Source organism: Arachis hypogaea, chromosome 10 (assembly GCF_003086295.3).
Source record: "Arachis hypogaea cultivar Tifrunner chromosome 10, arahy.Tifrunner.gnm2.J5K5, whole genome shotgun sequence".
Lineage (NCBI taxonomy): Eukaryota > Viridiplantae > Streptophyta > Magnoliopsida > Fabales > Fabaceae > Arachis > Arachis hypogaea.
In genome coordinates, this window is record NC_092045.1 from 106412979 (window position 1) to 106433644 (window position 20666).

General features: G+C 30.6%; 1 long non-coding RNA gene and 1 pseudogene across 1 annotated transcript; one reads left to right on the forward strand and one right to left on the reverse strand.

Moving 5' to 3' along the window:
* Positions 1-3429: 3429 nt before the first annotated feature.
* LOC140175893 (uncharacterized) lies at positions 3430-10007 on the forward strand. The gene is made up of 3 exons (XR_011866882.1): positions 3430-3574; positions 3786-3932; positions 9497-10007. It is a non-coding gene; the product is annotated as an uncharacterized lncRNA (long non-coding RNA).
* Positions 5186-8688, reverse strand: LOC112716319 (ankyrin repeat domain-containing protein 2B-like; annotated as a pseudogene).
* Positions 10008-20666: the final 10659 nt, after the last annotated feature.

Here is a 20666-nt window from a genome sequence, read left to right on the forward strand (position 1 = left end):
CAGTGGAGTGCACAAGGTAAGAGTTGTTGCCAAAGGATTCACACAAGTGGCTGAAACCTATATATATTTTTTTAAAAAGAATATTTTACAGGAAGAGGTCCATGTGAATTTGGCAGCAACGGCACTTTATTACTGACTGGATTTAGACCAACTGGAACATTATGGTCGAGACCTAAATTTTTTTAGAAAGAATATTTTGTAAGAGGAGGTTCATATGGATTTGACAATGATGACACTTTATTGCTGATTGTTTTTGGACCAACTAGAATAATATTATGATCGAAGACCTACATTTTCTGAAAAAGAGTATTTGCAAGAGGAGGTCTATGTTGATTTGGCAGCAACACTTTATTATTGATTGAGTTTAAAATAACTGGAATATTATAGTCAAGAACTACATTTAAAAAAAAAGTATTTTGCAGAAAGAAGTCTACGTAGATTTGGCAATGTCGACACATTATTACTGATTGAATTTGGACCAATTGAAACATTATGGTCAAGACTTACATTTTTAAAAAAGAGTACTTTGTAAGAAAAAGTCTATATGAATTTAACAGTGATAACACTTTATTGTCGATTAGATCTGAATCAACTAAAATATTATGGTCAAGACCTACATTTTTTGACAAAGAATATTTTATAAAAAGAAGTCCTCGTAAAATTGACCATGGCGGTACTTTACTATTTGATTGAATTTGCATCAACTTGAACATCACGATCGACAAATTCCTTAAAATGATTAATTTTAGTAGCATCTATAGTGTCATAAACAAGTGATAGGAGAAAAAAAAAGCAAACAATGATATAGAATAAAACTTTAGTGAATTCTATTTTTCGAATTGATGTGTTAGCAATGTTCGAATCATCTACTTATATAGTTAAACCATAGTACTTTGGGTTTTTTTTGATAGAATACTTTCATAAAGATGCGTAAAACGTCTTTTTGTAAAGACGCTTACGTGCTGCATTATTATTGTTGAACGTATTAATGAACTGATTATTTTTGAATTTCTTAACAAATTAGAATAAAACCAATTTTTTATAATAATAATAATAATAAACCCACTTTTTTTAGGGATCTAATTGTATTTTTAAATTTTTAGGGATTTAAATGTCTGCAAACAAAAAGTCAAATATATATTTGTCATTTTATCAAAAAATTTAAAGATATTCGATTTAGATTGTGTAATTCGATCGGATCAAATCGGGTCTAATAATTATAATGCAGACAATTGAGTTTATTATTGTTGTTATAATAAACCGATTTTGTTCTGATTTATTAAAAAATAAATTATTAACCGATTTAATAAAGATGTCCAATAATAACATGATACATATAAACATCTTTAAAAAAAATATTTTTATTGTCTTTATTAAAGTGGTATCCAAGATATAATAGTTTCAATATTCATAGTTAATTTTCAATATCCATAAAAGACAAAAATAATTAACGATGAGCTATATGACCCATTTAATAGGGTGCTAATAATATGACTAGGTCTAAGTTTTACAACGTGAAAAGAAGTTCTTTGTAAGGTGAAAGGATTAGAAATTTGCCATGATCTTTGCAAACTCTTCATATTTCCAAGTTTTAAAATACTATAAATACATCAATGTTTAATAAAATCAAAATTTTGAGAGCATACAAACATTTCCAAATTTGATATTTTTCAACCTCTTTTTATTATAAAAACTTTTGACCAAAATTATTGAGAAAGAACAATTTGATACTATTTTTACCAAAAGAAAATTACGAACATTTAATTTTAAAGAGACAATATTATTTTTTATGACCTGTCCATGCATCTTAGTAGTACTAAGAATTTTCAAATTTTAAAATATCATCGGTCAATGCATCAATTTTTAAAACACCGAAAAAATATTATTGGGAGACTATTATAAAGTTAACTACTATAATTAATTAATTAATATTATTATTATTCATATATTCAATATGCATGGCATGTGTATCAATTAATTATTGGGAGAATCACTATAAAGTTAACTACTATAAAAAATATATTTTGTTCCAAAAACATTAAGAAAGAATAATGAACTATTTAAATTATATTTAAAGTAAAAGTCCAAAATTAATTAAATATTAAAATAGATAATATTATCGTAAGATACATACTAAAATTGCATTTGTTAGTTTGGTTTTAGAAAATTTTGAATGGGAATCGAAGAGAAACACTTTGAAGATTTAAATTGTATTTATAAATTTTATTATTCAAAAGATAAGGAGCAGGAAATTTTCTTTTTTAATAAATAACTGGACAAAAATGTCCAATAAAAAAATCAAATTACACAGCAACTATTTTAAAAAATATAATTTTAAATTTATTTTTATTTATTTTAAACTCATGAACAAAATTTAACCTTTCATTTTATTAGGATAATTTTTTAACAAAAAACTGTGTATATAGTGTTATTCATATAGGTGACTAAAACTGTGATAAAAAATGTTATTTGTACATTAAAATCAATTACTAAAATTAGTCACTAATGTATTTGTATATAAATATATGTGTAGTTTAATTTATTTTTAGGTAAAAATTCAGGTGCATTTAACTTCATGTGAAGTTGATAGTTGATAGCCGTTAGATGACAATTTAGTCAAAATCTATCAAATCATTTAACAATTCTCAACTATCAACTTCATATGAAGTTAACTGCATCTGAATTTTCATCTTATTTTTAATATGTATTTGTATTCTAGTATATATTTTATATTGATGACTGATTTTAGTGGCTGATTTTAATGTATACGTAACATAACTCAAGTGTGATATATAGATATACAAAAATAGGAACTAGAAAATCTAATAGGGAATTTAGCAGTAAATTTTATTTGCTGATGTGTATAGTTAGTTTGAAAAGAAATCAATTGGCATATTTCCTTCATAAGCAATGCCGCCAAAGGCATGCATGTACGCGAATAAAATGCCTCACATGAATGATGGAGAGTTTGGATCTTCCGCTCTAAACCAACTCTCATTTTTTGAGCTTCTCTTTCTCACAAGGTGTGAGCTTCTGCCTCATCACCATAGTGTGGTGAGTATGAAAATTTGTAGAGAAGAGTAATTCTTTCACCACTTGTGAAATTATATTATCAGAGAATTTTTTGAATTTGTTCATTATTGATTTTTCTACTAATGGCGACAAATGAGCCAGAAAGTAACGTAACATTTCCGTCTAGGACCGTGCAATTCAAAATAGACGACTGAGATTTAAAAAGGATATTCATTGTTTTTTTAAAAATATTATGCTATTAGATCAGATTTAGAGTCATCACCAATTAATTTTTTTATAAGAATGGAATGACTAATTGAATGTCGAAAAATAAGAAAAATCTATTTTACCAGAATTTGAATTCAGAAAAGAGATTAGCATCCTATATTAACTGCTTTTAAATGGTTATTTTTTTTTTTGCTAAGATAGTAAATTTCATTGCAATAAGGTCCAATTGGATAACATACAAAGAAAAAAAAAGAATAGGAAAAGATCCACCAATGTAACTAAAGGAAGTCCTCTTCGAACAGGGGTACAATCAAAATTGAAAAAAATTCATCTTGTAAGTTCTATCTCTTTCACTTATCTTTGAGTTTTTTTCACGCAATGCAATAGAGATCTGTGTTTCTGCTCAAACACGATCTCATTCCTCGTTTTTCACAATTACCAGCATAGATTTGCTGCTAGGTCTTTTTTTTTCATCCGTAGTAAGCCTTGTTTGATTGCTTCTGTTATGGATTGCTAACCACTATTTTCATGCTTCTTTTTTGCAGGTCGGCACTGTGATTCCAAAAATGTCCCAGGCTTCCGTAGAGTCTGCACATGTCCAGATGCAATAAACAACCATTTCTTCCACCAGGATACATCTGGGGTAGAGCAGGTTGACCTCTGAATTCTGACATGGAGCTTCTGTTTAACAGGTATACCTTCGTGTAGTACCTTCTAAATAAAATTTCTTATTTTTAGTTGGCACTTCAATTTTCAAAAATTCAACCATATCTGTTTGTTTTGAAATCGTTTAGTGAGGCATTCAATTGATGGGTGATTAAATTAGAACGTCGTCGGATAGTCGGTTGCAACTGAATAACTACTATTCTTTTTCTTCATTCAGATAATTTTATCTTCACTCGTTAATGGTAGTGTTAATAATAGCTGCTAAGACTTTTGGATTGAATAAATCTGCTATTATATTGTGGTTCCATTGTCTGTTCGAAAATATTAAATCTGATACTAAAAAAGGAATGTCTTAAACAATACTTTCTATCTATTATTATTTGTGAATTTTATTTTATTGATCTTCTTTAAAATAATATATGTATTCTTTTTGTATTTTTGTTATTTTGATAACTAAATTTTGTCAAAATTTGCTGAGAAGTAATATATGATATTTTAATAATTTTATTAAAAAATATTTATTTTATATTATTATTATTTTTATTATGAAAATTAAATTTAATCAATGCCCATAATTACACTTAGAATATAACTTTAGAATTTAGAAATATTAGAATGAAAGCTAAGAAATAGTTTTAGTATAATTGATACTTTAATCTTCTAATTTCTATCGTAAGTCAATTTAAAAATTAATAATGTATATTAAATGATAATAATATATGTTTATAATTGTGCTGATATATTATTTTTTACAATAATATTCTTTAAAAAATATAAAATATAAAAATTAGAAAAATATTAGAGAATATGTATTTTGTTTTAATTTAAGCATAATAGTCATTAGATCTAGTCTTTATTACAGACGAATTTTTTGTTACCGACAAAATTACTGACAAATTTTTTCTCTGTAACTTCTCCATCCATTTCCCGAAGACGACAAACTTTTCGACGGATTTTCCATCGGTAATTACAGACGGATTTTTCTTCTGTAATTACAGACGGATTTTTTGACAGATTTTTTGTCTGTAATTACAAACAGATTTTCTGACAGATTTTTCGTCGATAATTGGCAACAGATTTTCTGTCTATAATTTGAACCTTAGAAAATCACCCAACACTCTGAATACAAACAGAAAATCTATCTGTAAATCTATCAGTAAGGTAAAATAGAATTTTTTTTTTAATTTTTCCATTGCAAAATAAATACTTTAGATTTGTTTTCTAAATTTACTCTATCAAACACACTGTAAATTGAAAAAAAAAAAAGCCAAAAATCACATAGATAAACATAATATTCATAGATAAACATAATATTCATTACACGATACCTATAAAATTGGATGTTATTTTTCAACACCATTATCTAATATCTCACTATCTCAATAAAAAGATACCCCAAAAAATAAGATGACCATCCCAAAGTTACATGGATCTCCTTCATTAACTAATGTCACAGATTACAGTTAACACCTAAAGATGGGATAATCTAAAATATTAATGGATAACTAAGTTGCATTGGCAGCATCAAACTCCACATTGAAAGTTGATCTTGGCATCTTCTGACTAAAATAGAATTAAAACCCGAATTGGTTAAATCAACTATACAACTAATGTGTTAAAAAAAAACTAAGTAGAACCCAATCTTGGCATCTTAAATTTATCCTTTATTCAATCATTAATCAACGTTATATAATACAAGTGTAGTGAACTAAAGTGAAAGCTTACCTTGCAACCTCAGCACGTCTTTTTACTTGCTTAGCAATCTCTAAAGTCAGGTTAATATAGAAACGAAATCCAGCTGGACTTATATCTCTGCATAGCAAACCTGAAAAGATTCAACCAAGATCACAAGTTAGAACACGGTTATCTTGATAAAACTATTAAAGTAGTAAGCACTACCATACCCTTGCTTTCAGCAGACAGAAGATGCTCCCTTGAAGTAGTAAGCACTACCATATCTATTTTTTCTACAACTCGTGCAAATTCTTATAAAGGACTCCTTGCCCAATATAGTGGTACCATTCATTATTTCTTGACTTATTTGCGGCCAAAAAGAAAGAATAACCAGACTACAAATGATGGCACCATGGCCCGTCCCAACTTCCGCAAAACGTCCTCATCATTCCAATATCTGCACAAAAGAGAAACACTTCAGAAACTATTTAAAATTCAGAAAATAGTGAACTGATAGAAATTTGAAAATGGCCAAAAAGATAAGAAATTTTGCCATCTAAACCTCATCATAGCAGCAGAACCACCAGTCTCTATCTCATCTAAAATATGCTTCAAAGATGGATCTTCTTTTATGCGTGCCATTCTCTCCTCAAACTGATCTTTATTTGAAGGACTAGTAAGACTTTCAAGCATGGATGACATAGATGGATCCTAAGATAGATAATATATATATATATATATATATATATATATATATATATATATATATATATATATATATATATATATATATATATGTTATCAACCAATAGCTATTTTATATAACAGAGTACAAGAAGTTTATAAATACCTGCATCAATGCATTACCCAGGCGCTTAGCCATGGTCATGAAGTTAGGATTCTGCATCACCTGCTGCATGGTAGAATAACGTTGCTAATTATCGAAGCTAGGGATACTATCCTGTGTTGCACCATGAAAAGTTTTCTGAAGCTGCCCAGCCATTTGATTGAACGATGGGTCTTTTGCTATCTGCTCAGCCAGTTTCTTGATACTTGGATCCTATGCATTCCGGATTTTAGCATTAGTAATATGGACTTGAAATGCATGGTTATATTGTTGTCTCACTATTGCTTCAAAACAATGCACCACTAAGATCGAAAAAAACTAGCACGTACAAAAATAAGATTTTCTATAAGATGAAACATGCCCATAAAGTGAAATGAAAATGCTCATTAACAATAACATGGCCAATCTTTTCCAAATTCTAGCAGACATAATATATATAATATAATATCAAAATAAAAGAGACAATGACATACATTGAGCAAACCAGACATTGCGGAGAAATCAAAAGGGTTGGGTGGAAACCCAGGTGCAGATCCAGAAGTAGCTCTTTGTCCTCCCTGTGAATCTTTCGAAGATGTTTCATCCTTGGAGTTTTTATTCTCTGTTGCAGCAGCCTTGTCATCTAAACAAACAAAAGATTTAGAAGCAGCTTTTTGTTCTCCCTGTGAATCTTTCGAAGATGTTTCATCTTTGGAATTTTTTTCTCTGCTAAAGCAGCCTTGCCATCTAATAAAATATTCACCCGTGTTAAACTAATGCAATTTAAGATCAAAGAACCTAAGATAGTTATTTAACATTGTAAGTACAAAAGCAATTGAATGGTGAAAAGAGATTAACGATAACAATCTAGGAAATATACAAACAAAAAAGACACACTAGACACACATACACATACAAAATAACAAAAAAAAATTAACAAAATGGAATAGAATGTTCACATGGTGGTTTCCACTAAAAGGAAACAGTAGACAAAAACAAATCCTAAGTAATAAGAGCAGGTATTATAAAATCATGAAAGAAACGAGAAGGGAGCCAGAGGAACCAAGTGGTAATACTAATTTCCTCGTTTTGATTTCATAAAAGAATGTGCGAATATATATAGAGACTTTCAATTACCAAAGTAAATGCCAAAATTGCCAGTCTTTGTATGATCGTATCCTAATAACGCAAGAAAACTTTTACCAAAACCATATCTTAAATTCGATGCACAACAAGCATAATGAACTGATTTTCACAATCTACAGAGAAACAAAGAATCGAAAAATCATGGAGCAAAGTTCGACTTAGAATAGATTAAAAAAATATCACGGAATTGGGGGTAGAAAGAAACGAATCCAACAACAAAGTGTGAAATTAGAAACTGATACAGATGTAATTACAGCTACAAATCTAGAAACCGTGGTGCGCCGCGAACAATACAGAAATGAAATAGGAATAGGAATAGAGGTATAACCAGAAATAATTTCCTTTTGGGAAGTGGAAGCCATAGCAAAAGAAGCAGCTGAAACAAAGAGAAGGAGATATTAGGGTACGATTAGAATGAAAATCAAATTATAAGTAAGGAAAGAGGGTTCGAAGCTGAGACCTGATTCTGATTCTGATTCTGATTCTGATTCTGATTTTGATTCTGATTGGGAATGGATGAATTGAAAGCGAAGAGTGAGTGAAACACAATGGAAGCGAAACAAAACCAAACCCCTTTAAGTTTTGAGGGTTTGAAAGTTTCAGACTAAAGCGACAAGAAGTTTTCCTTACATTTCTCTATATCTAAGTAGAAACTTCATATCCCTGTCAGTCTTAACATGAGATGATTTTTCATGCCATCTAGAATCTTGATGCTTAATTGACAAAAGTGACAAGAAGCAGCAACATAGTCACAATCAATTTGAAGTCAAAGTATTACCTTCAATTTTCTTGATCAGCTCTTCTTCTGAGATGTGTGATTTCTCAAGCTTCTTCCCAATTTTAGTTTCCCACATCTCGACTAGTTCATTCAGAGAACAAATGTTTTTTGAGGGTCTCAAGTACAACAGTTTGTTCAAGGTGCGGGGTTTATCAACTGTGCTAATAGTGAAGGCAGCGACATCATTTTCCTTAACAAATACGCCTGCAAAGAAACCTTTCATGAATAAGCATCAAACAAAAAGAAAAATAATTACGTGGTAAGAAATTAGCAATCATCTTCGATCAAATAGACCTTTTTTGTTCCCATCACCAAATATGGTAACCTTGTCACTAGGAAGAGCATTTAAGCCTGGCTGAACAAGAGAAGGGAGCAAAATCTTCATGAAGAAATTGTAGCAAATGCAGGTATATGGAATGTGTTCGGCCTCAACCATCTGGCAAATTTTGAGTTTGGGTGCATATAAATTGTGGCCATCCTCCAAGTCATATATTTGAACTTTGGTAGGGTCTGCTCCAAATTCAGCTGGGATAAATCTCTGAAGAGACCAAAATAAACAACACATCATTGAACATATCTTACAATTCAAATATTCAATAATACAAGGACTATTGGCACTACACACTCACTTGCAGATCAGAAATGGTGGGAGCATATATCTTAATAAATGAAAATAGTAAGACTGTTGGTAACAGCTTTAGAAACGGATGCTCCAAAACTAAACTAACCAATTCCGCAAGAAATTGAAGTAGAACATTAGAAACGGCTAAAGAATCAGCATTTTAAGAGAATGTTAACAAATAAACATAAGGACTTGAAGGTTGAAAGGCTCATTATTTGACTGAAAAGCACAAGCATGTTTTCTTATGCCAAATTAATTTACCATTGATCTCTATGGATTTCGAGACCCTACAAGTCCATTCCACTTTCACACACATAAAATCTATTCCTAATTTATCCTGAAGAATGAGGCTAACCCCAAAGAGACAACAACAACAACAGAGAGTCAGAAATAGACAAAACAACAAACAGGTAGAATGCATATTCAACAAAGTTCATTCCAAAATATACCCAATCTGATTCAATTTAATACTCAACAAATTGGAGTTCCTTCACATAAAGCTTGCCATCTGTGTGTCTGTAACAAAATCCTAAATTGTTTTCAGAACAGAGCAGATACAATGGCAAGAGAATCAATGTTATCGGAAGGGATGACGGAGCCTACCTGAATCAACGGCGATGAGAAGAAAAGGTAGAAGCGGCGACGACGCTAACGAGCTTCAACGAGCAGCGACAGAAAACGGTGTTGAGAGGGTTGCGAAATTCATCGGCGTCGAAGCTGAAAGAGAGAGACTGGTGAACGGGTGTGACGGAGAGATTGGGAAAGGGGTGTGATGGAGCTTCGGACAACGGCGGTGCAACGGTGAGAGGTGCCGCCGATGAAGGATTTGGAGGGGATGGGTGAGGAGCCCGCGAAGGATGGGGTGTTCTGAGAAATGAAGAGAGGAACAAGAATTAAACTCTTATTTTAATATTTTCGACGGAAAATTTTGAATTACGGACGGATTTTTCGTTTGTAATAATTTAATAATACACAACGTTTTTGTCCATTTAATTACAGACAAATTTTCTGTCTGTAATCATTTTCCACGAAAAAAATTAATTTTTTCGACAGAATTATCGATAGATTCTCTTTTTTGCCTATAATTTATGCTAATTCATTTTTTTTATTTTCCAACAAAAAATCTCTCTAAAATTTCGTCTGTATTTCTGTGGGATAAAATCCATCAGAAATATCCGTCTGTAATAATTAGTTTTCTAGTAGTGGCATGAATTCATAAAAATGTGTAATAGTTTAGCGGAAATTAATGCACAAACTATTTTTGTTGTCTTTGATTTGAACTTTAGATGGCATAATCTTTTTATACATTAACAATATAATATTTAAAATAAATAAAATAAATATTTTTAATTTTTTCAATTATAAAATTTTTATCTTTAATACTATAATTAGTATTTATAATTAGTGTCAATAATCTAATTCGGATAAAAGACTACATATATAAAAATTAGTGTTTTATGTAGACATGTGTTGCAATTAAAAATGAGTCACTACAATTTTACATGTGAGGAATTAAAATAGATTTCAGTATTGTATCGTAGAATTTACCAAATTTAATTTATTTTATAATTTCATGCCTCTTCTAAATCGTATTTTGATGATGATGATCTCTGAATTCTATTTATTTGAATTCTCAATAATAATAATAATAATAATAATAATAATAATAATAATAATTAGAAGAAGAATGAGATGAGGAAAAGGTACAAGAGGTGCAATAGAAAAGTTGAAAAAATAAGGTTTGAGTGTTGATGTGGAGATTTCGTTTTATGAAAAAGTATAGGCATTCAGATCGAAGTGCATGAATGCAAACTTAATTTTAAGGATAATATTGATCGCAATGTTTTAATAAAACAGAATCCTCTTTGTAGAGTTTAAAATGTTCTTGGTAGAGTTTTTTTTTTTTTTTAATGAAGATTTTTGTTAATAAATGTTTTATTCTTTACAAATTCATCATATATACTCTAGTAGTAGTACTATATATACGTATGATTAAAGAAGAGAACGTGTTTTAAGAAACAAATTAAGCATAAAATTTATGAGGATTTTTTTGGTTCTATTGTTATAGTTATATATACGTGAAACTGATCTAACCTTATTAAACCTGTTTTTGGCATACAAATTAAATGGTGGTTTGTTTTAGATCCAGTTTGTTGTTTTAATAGGTGAAATATAAAATAATCACGCAATATATATAAGAACAAAAATAAATTAAAGTCTCATACTCGATCATAACGATATATTAAAATTAAAATGTAAGACAACGAATAAAATATAACCTGGAAATTTATTAATAAACGTGCATAGTTGCATTACACTAACAGTGGACATAACCTGGTAAACTTATTCAACAATATATATAGTGATGATCTACATGTTCTTTAGAGAAAAATTTTGAAAGGAGGACCTTCCAGTATTGCCGGTCTCTTATGACTAATTGGATTTGGACTACCGGAAATATCAGGGTCATGATTTATGTTTCTAGAGAATAACTTTGCAGTGCTAGATTACCGATTAGATTTGGACCAGATAGTACATTATGGTTGAGGTTTGTATCTTTTGAAAAATATTAATTATTGAAAGGAGGTCCATTTGAATTTGACAGCGGTGACATTTTATTATGAACTAGGTTTGAATCAACTGAAACGATTCGGTCGAGACTTATAATTTTTGAGAAAAAGTATTTTTTGAGAGGAGGTCCATTTGGGTTTAGCAACGCCGGTATTTCATTATGTAATGAATTTGAACTAGTTGGAACGATACGGTTGAGACCTATAATTTTTGAGAAAGTGTATTTTCCGAGAGGAGGTCCATTTGGGTTTGACAGCACCGGCACTTCATTATGTAATGGGTTTGGACCAGCTGGAACGATACGGTCGAGACCTATAATTTTTGAGAAAGAGTATTTTCTAAGAGGAGGTCCAGTTGGGTTTGGCAACGCCGGTACTTCATTATGTAATGGGTTTGGACCAGCTGGAACGATACGGTCGAGACCTATAATTTTTGAGAAAGAATATTTTTTAAGAGGAGGTCCAGTTGGGTTTGGCAACGCCGGTACTTCATTATGTAATGGGTTTGGACCAGCCGGAACAATACAGTTGAGACCTATAATTTTTGAGAAAGAGTATTTTCTGAGAGGAGGTTCATTTGAGTTTGGCTGCGCCGGTATTTCATGATGTAATGAATTTGGACCAGGCGAAACGATACGGTCGAGACCTATATTTTTTGTGAAAGAATATTTTTTAGGAGAAGATCCATTTGAATTTGGCAGCGCCAATACTTCATTATGAATTGAATTTGGACCAACTGAAATGATACTGTCAAAACCTAAAACATCACTGTTGAAACCTACCTTAGGGTTATTAATTTTAGTAGCATTTATAGTGTTGTAAACAAGTGATAGGAAAAAGAAGCAAACAATGATATGAAACAAAAGTTGAGTGAATTCCATTTTTCAAATTGATGTGTTAGTAATGCTCGAATTATCTATTTATATAGGAAAATCATATCACCTTGGGGTTTCTCTTTTGATAGAAAGATAATAAAATTTAAATATTCATAGTTAATTTTTAATATCTGTAGAAAACAAAAATAATTAATAATGAGCTATATAGCCCATTTAATGAGGTGCTAATATAACTATATCTAATTTGATATTATTTTATAATGTGATAAGAAGTTATTTGCAATGTGAACGGATTATATAAATTTGTGATTTTCACAAACTCTTCAGATTTTTAAATTTTAAAATATTATAAATATATCAAAAATGTTTAAATTCAAAATTTGAGAACATACAAACATTTTTCAAATTTGATATTTTTCAACTTTTTGTTATTATAAAAACTTTGACCAAAATTATTAAGAAAGAATAATTAATTATTTAATGTTTTTTTTTTTTTTACCAAAAAGAGAATGACCTACATTTGATTTTAAAGAGTCGATACTATTTTTTATGATCAGTCAATGTATTTTAATGTTAAGAATTTTTAAATTTTAAAATAAAATCAGTCAATTCATCAATTTTTAAAATAAGAAATTGAGAGTATATAAGATAATTTTGACTGAAAAATTATTATTGAGAGAATTACTATAAAGTTAATTACTACTGAAAAATTATTTTGTTCCAAAAATGTTAAGAAAGAATGAACCATTTAAATTGTATTTAAAGAAAAAGATTAGAATTAATTAGATATTAAAAATTGCATTCTTTGGCTTTAGAGGAATTTGCTGGATGGGAGCTAGGAGGGGAATGAATGACTTTGAATATTTAAATAGTATTTATAAATTTCATTATTCTAAAGACAAAGAGATTGAAAATTTTTATTTATTTTTACATTTTTTTTATAAATAACAGAATAGAAACGCTCAAGGATAAAAAAATCAAATTACCCAATCACTATTTTGATAAATATAATTCTAAAAAATTATTATATTACCATTTAAATTTTAATTTCTGATATTATAATAAAGAATAAAATTATAAAAATATTTATTAAGTAGTTATACAAACTTTTATTTCATATTTATTTAAAACTCTTGAACAAGATTTGAGCATATAATTTTTCAGGATATTTTTTGAAAAAAAAAAGCTATGCGTATTTAAAAGTTCAATCATAAAATTATTCATAATATAATATGTGTATTAATATATATTATTTTACATAATTTTAATATGTATTTTATATTTTAAAATATAATATATATTAATAACTAAATTTTTTTATGTATATTTGCTTCTTGTGCGTGCCAACTCTTTTTGTCATTGGCAGTCTTTATGTATGTTTATTTCAATATTTTATGATAAATTAATTATATGTATTTTTGTTGGTTGAATTAAATATTATATTACAAATTATAAATAAATTATAACTGCCGGATAATAAATTATGTTGTTCCTGTCCCTTTTGCCCCATCCCCAAAAAAGAACTATAAGAATAAATAATAAATAAGTTTCTTTGTATTAAATTAAATATCTATTAGTCTGGGGCATTTCTACGCATTAATTTTTGTTAACAACTTATAATATCCATAAAAAAAAGATCAGAGATCTATGTGTGTACTTTATTCAAATTATAGATAATAAAGAAAATTAAAAATGAAATAAATACAATATGATTGCAATTAGCCAATTATACACGAAAAATGAAAATTTGTAATGCTTATATATTATACTTTTTTGTATACACAGGGAGAAAATAAAGTAACAAGAATAAAGATCGACCATTTAACAACCAAAAAAATATCGATCAGCCATTTCTTCCTTTTTTTTTTTTTTTGAAAATCAATCATTTATGTTCTCAAGCAAATCTAGTTCTACGGGGAACGAAAAAGAAAAAAAGAATACTTAAAAAGCCAAATCACTATATTTAATTCCTTAGTGATTTGGTCAAATCATTTGTTGTTAGGCCATGAATTTCATATTTACATGTACCGTATTAGTATTAGTAATATTAGTCTTTATAGTTTCGTAAAATTTTTAATTAAGTTCCTAAATTTTTTTTTTAATTGGGTCTTTATATTAATTTTTTTTTAATTAAATTCTTTTTGACAGTAGTTAATTTAATTATATATAAACCCAATTAAAAAAAATAGTGTAAGAACCCAAATAAAAAAAAATATAGAGATCCAATTAAAAAAAAATTAGTGCAAAGACTCAATTAAAAGAAAAAAATTATAAAAACTTAATTAAAAGTTTTACAAAATTATAAAGACCAACAGAATAATTAAATCTAGTATTAATATAGCATAAAAGAGACGTAAAATTTAAGTTTCCAATGCCAGTTATATATTTATTAAAAAAAAATTAAACTTTTAACACTACAAGATACCTGTTGATTGCTGGAGGTTTTAAGTTTATAGTGGAGGTTTTTGAAAACCTCCCTAACATCATCTATTCGTAGTAATTTTCAAAATTTTTCTAAATAAAATTGCACACAATTAAAACAATCAGATTTTCAAATTTTAAAATATTATAAATGTATCAATAATGTTTAAAATCAAAATTTGAGAACATACAAACATTTTTCAAATTTGATATTTTTCAACCTTTTGTTATTATAAAAATTTTTTGACCAAAATTATTAAGAAAATATAATTAATTATTTAATATTATTTTTTTTAACCAAAAAGAGAATGACCAACGTTTGATTTTAAAGAGTCGATACTATTTTTTACGATCAGCCGATGCATTTTAATGTTAAAAATTTTCAAATTTTAAAATAGAATCGGTCAATTCATCAATTTTTAAAATAAGAAATTGAGAATATATAAGATAATTTTGACTGAAAAATTATTATTGGGAGAATTACTATAAAGTTAATTACTACTAAAAAATTATTTTGTTCCAAAAATATTAAGAAAGAATAAACCATTTAAATTGTATTTAAAGAAGAAGACTAAAATTAATTAGATATTGAAAATAGATAATACTATTCTAAGATACATATTAAAATTGCATTTATTAGTTTGGCTTTAGAGGAATTTGTCTGGATGGGAGCTGGGAGGGGAATGAAGGACTTTGAATATTTAAACGGTATTTATAAATGTTATTATTCTGAAGACAAAGAGATTGGAAATTTTTATTTATTTTTCATTTTTTTATAAATAACAGAATAGAAACGCTCAATAAAAAAAAAAATTACCCAGTCACTATTTTGATAAATATAGTTCTAACAGAATTTGAAAAAAAAAAGCTAATAGATTGAAAGTTTATTTTTATTAATCATTCAAACTCTTTATTTAATTTTCAATTTCTCCGAATCGGAAGTTTCATGAGAACTAAATATAAATTATATTTTTATTTCTAAAAAATTATTATATTTGTAAATCCCGGTTAAATTAGTAAATAATTAGTCAATAAATTAGTTTTTAATAAGGAGGATTATAAATGCGAATATTATATCAAAATAGGGTAGAACTCATCGAAACAAAAATTTTGACACCAATTTAAAAAAAAAACGATCCAAAATTGGACCGAAAAGACCGAATCGGTTGAACCAGATCCAAACCGGACTGTCGGTCCAACCAGACCAACCCTTTTAAGTGAACCCAAGCCCTTCGTCCCCTTCATTCCAACAAGAACGAAGCTTTCAGCTTCAGGGGAGAAGAGCAACGAAAGTTTCCCAAACCTTTACGGTGAATTTCAAAATTCCGTAACTCCTGTATTCGAGTTTCGATCGCCGCACCGTTTGCGACCACACGTCCACCGCGTCGTGCTCTACGTTTCTACCGGAATAATTTCATAGGTAACTCATTATTTTACACTCAGCCTTCATTTCCCCCAATTTTCGAATTTTAAGTGGGAATGTTGAATTTCTTTGATTTCTGATATTTTAGGATCCAATTAGCTTGAGGAAAATGTTCACTCTTGCTTATGTGAAACTTGGGTAAGGTGAGGATACGATAATTCTATTTTATTTTTTTTTAAATTTGAGCTTTGAGTATTAAATTGGATATATATGTGTTATGAATGTGTATTAGGTTGTGAATAAATAATTGGAGTTTGAAATCGTGAATATTGGAACTTGGAAGAAGCTGATTAGTTGAATTTTGAAGGGGCTGCCTTGGTTTTAAATAATTTGCTTTGGTCGTTACGTGGAAATCGGTCAAGGTATGGTTTATGTTTCTTACATTTAATATATAATGTTCTGTGAAAACTTAGGCTAGATGACCATAGGATAAGTTGGAATGCATGTGTATGTTTAATGTTTAGTAATTTGTCGATGAATATATTTGGTTGAAGTTTATTGGATAATTAGTTATTAATTTTGGATGGTTAATGTTGTTATGTTAATTTGGAGAGAATGTTTAGTAATTTGTCGATGAATATATTTAGTTGAAGTTCATTGGATAATTAGTTATTAATTTTGGACGGTGAATGTTGTTATGTTAATTTGGAGAGAATTATGGTTGAATGTTATTGTTGATTAACATGGTTGGTTTGGTGCTTGTTGATTAACTAATAATTTGGTGAATTATTGATTCGAGGTATTTTGTGTTAGAAGCCTAGGATTAGTGAACTAAGATCCTTAGTTGAATTTTGGTTGTTGAATTTGAATATTGTATGAGTATAATTGTTGAATTGAAAAGAAAATAAGTTTGGACCCTAAAAGGGTGGCAAAGTCTGAGTTTTAGAGGAAGTGCTGCCAAAATTTTATAAAAATTAGATATTTTGTTTATATGATTATCTAAAAATATTTAGATTCAAAGTTTATATGATTTGATTTAGAGTTATTAAGAAAATGAGTATGTTTTAAGTTTGAAGTTTGATTCTTAAAAAAGAATGAATTATGTTTTGAATTAGAACTATTGATGGATGGAATGAGAGGTGTGATAATGAAGGATAAGGATTGAATATGTTTGATGTATGATGATGAATGAGATGCAATTGAGAATGATGTGGATGTTGATGAATTATAATTGAATTACTTATATGTCTTATGAATTTGAATGATCTGAGATACGAGATTCCCTAGATAAAGTGTCGTGGCTTGCCACCACGTGTACCAGGTAGAAAACTCGATACTCTGTTGACCCTACGACATAAGTGTGACCGGGCATTATATAAAGTTTCGGGAATGTTACCCCCATTGAGCAATATTGATTATTTGAGATAAAGCTATGCATAGACTCATGGGGATGCACGTCGGGGACAGTCTAAGTACAATTCAGACTTGTCGGGTTGGCTGGATAACCGACAGATGAGCCTCATCAGCCATAGGATGTTGTTGTTTTTCAGATGCAGGTCGAGAGGCATCTCGTTAGGCGTCTGGACTCTTGAAGCGGAGTGGTTACTAGGTTATTTTGTTATGCTATGATGTGTATATATGTACTTAACTTTCTCTCCACATAACTTATTCTTTTTGATCCTCCTAGAGGTGTATGGAGAGGCAGAATTTTGTTTATGTACATCTGGGTTTTGGATATGTATATATATGTATATGTGTGTATATTCTTCGGCCAGTCTTGACTTCGCAGGCTGAGTCAGGAGCTTGTTATTTTGTACCTTTGGCACTCTATTCCTACTTCTGTTATCTTATGTTTAATAGTTATAGTTTTCTTAGCACGCAAGTTAACTCGTTTCTTGAGCGTTGCGCTTTTATTTTTGCGATTTTTATTTTCTCTATTCTTCAAGGCTCCTAGCATATTATAATTCTTCTGCTATTATGTGTACTCATTTTATTTTAGAGGTCGTAATACCACACCATCTCTGTTTTACAACTTAAGCGTAAAGCTTAATGTGGTAGGGTGTTACATTATGGTATCAGAGCAGTTCGTTCCTATAGAGCCTGAGAGACGGATTGATTGTGCTTTTGTACATTCTCTGTATATGTGTCTATGTGCTATTAGGATATCTAATTGATATATTTAGCATAAACGTTTGTGAGGATGCATTTGGAACTTAAAGCATTATACCTGCGATATTGAGACTGATCAACTTAATATCACTTGTTTGGTGTGTATAGGGACCAGATGTCGACTCGCGGACGCGATTGCGGGTGAGGTAGAGGTAGGACAGGCACCGTTACTCCTACCCCTATAGGGACTGATCTAGTAGACTTTATGGTTGCCCTGGGAAATATGGCTGCAGCTATGCAGGCGACAGCCGAGGCATTGGGTAATCAGATAAATCAGGGTAATCATGGGAACCATAATGATGAGGACGGTCCTATGATACTTGCAACATTTCTGAAAGTTCACCCTCTGGCTTTTAGGGGAACCTCAAATCCCACTAATGCAGATAATTGGATTCAGGCTATGGAAAGGGCATTGCAGGCACAACAGGTTCCTAAAGAGCAATGGGTTGAATTTGGAACTTATCAATTGCAAGGTGAAGCTCAGTATTGGTGGTAGAGAATCCGACGTATCCTGCAGCCTGGTGGTGTTGCGATTCCTTGGGAGGTTTTTCGGGTAGAGTTCTATAAGAAATACTTTCCTAATTCAGCCAGAAATGCCAAGGAACTTGAATTAATGCAGTTAAAATAGGGACAGATGATTGTTGCTGAGTATACTAGTAAGTTTGAGGAGTTGTGTCGCTTTTCTCGTATCTGTCAAGGGGCACCAGAATATTTTGCCGAATGAAAGTGTATTAAGTATGAGGGAGGTCTTCGAAGTGATATTCTGAGCTTTGTTGCCCCAATGGAGATCAGGGTATTTTCTGAACTGGTGAATAAGAGTAGAGTAGCTGAAGGTTGTGTGAGAAAGGCGGCGGCAGAGAAAGAGAGTTTGAGGGTGCCTTTTCAGAGACCTTCAGGAAGGAACTTTGCTCTGAGAGGTAGGAATTTCAAGCGTGGAGGCTCTGTTCCACAGCACCCTCAGGGTCAAGGTAATTACAGAAGGCTGAATACCAATGTTAATCAAGGAAGAAGGTTTGGGAAGTAGCCACAGTAGGATCTGAATTGTCAGAGGTACGGAAGGTATCATTCTGGAGTTCCGTGCAGAGTAGGACTTGGAGTATGCTATTCCTGTGGACAGCCCAGACATATGGTCACTAATTGCCCAGAGAAGAAGAAGTATGAGACTAGTAGGGTGCAGCAGCTAGGGAGAGTATACACCACTTCTACCATAGGTGCTGAGGGATCTGAGACACTGATTAGAGGTAATTGTAAAATGGCTGATAAAATCTTAAATGCTTTATTTGATTCAAGAGCAAGTCATTCATTTATTGCATTTGGAAAGGCCCATGAATTAGGATTGAGAATGGTGGTTTTAGGTTATGATTTGAAAGTATATAATGCTACTCATGAAGCTATGGTGACTAGGATAGGATGTCCACAAGTTCCCTTTCAACTACAACAGCGTGAATTTGTGCATGGTTTGATTTGTTTGCCTATGACTAGTCTTGATCTCATTTTGGGATTGGATTGGTTATCCAAGAATCATGTTTTGCTTGATTGTTCTGAGAAATCAGTATAGTTTATGCCAGAAGGGTCAGAAGCACTGGTTGTGGTGAATAGTTACTATTTGAATTCTATGATAGTAAACTGTTCAGGAACTGAATGTCAGGGTATTATGTTATTAATTGCGGGAGTATCGGGTGATGATCAGAGTTTAGAGCAGATTCTGGTTGTATGTGAATTTTTAGATGTGTTTCCGAATGATATTAATAAATTCCCACCTAACCGAGAGGTTGAATTTACAATCGAGTTGGTACCTGGATCCGGTCCAATTTCAATTACTCCTTATAGGATGCCACCTTTAGAAATGGCTGAACTGAAGGCTCAGCTGGAAGATCTGTTGGGTAAGCATTTTATCTTACCAAGTGTTTCTCCGTGGGGAGCGCCAGTGTTACTGGTAAAGAAGAAGGATGGGAATATGTGGCTGTGTGTCGATTATCGGCAATTGAATAAGATTACTGTGAAGAATAAATATCCATTGCCTAGAATCGATGATCTAATGGATCAGTTACAGGGTGCCGGTGTGTTTTCTAAGATTGACCTGTGATCCGGTTATCATCAGATAAGGGTTAAAGACGAGGATATTCCAAAAACTGCTTTCAGAACCCGTTATGGTCATTATGAGTATACAGTGATGTCTTTTGCGTTAACTAATGCCCCGACAGTATTTATGGATTATATGAACAGGATTTTCCGACCGTATCTGGACAAGTTTGTTATTGTCTTCATTGATGACATTCTTGTTTATTCTAAGTCTGAAGAGGAACATGCTGAACACTTGAGAACTGTGCTGCAAATTCTGAGAGACAGGAAGTT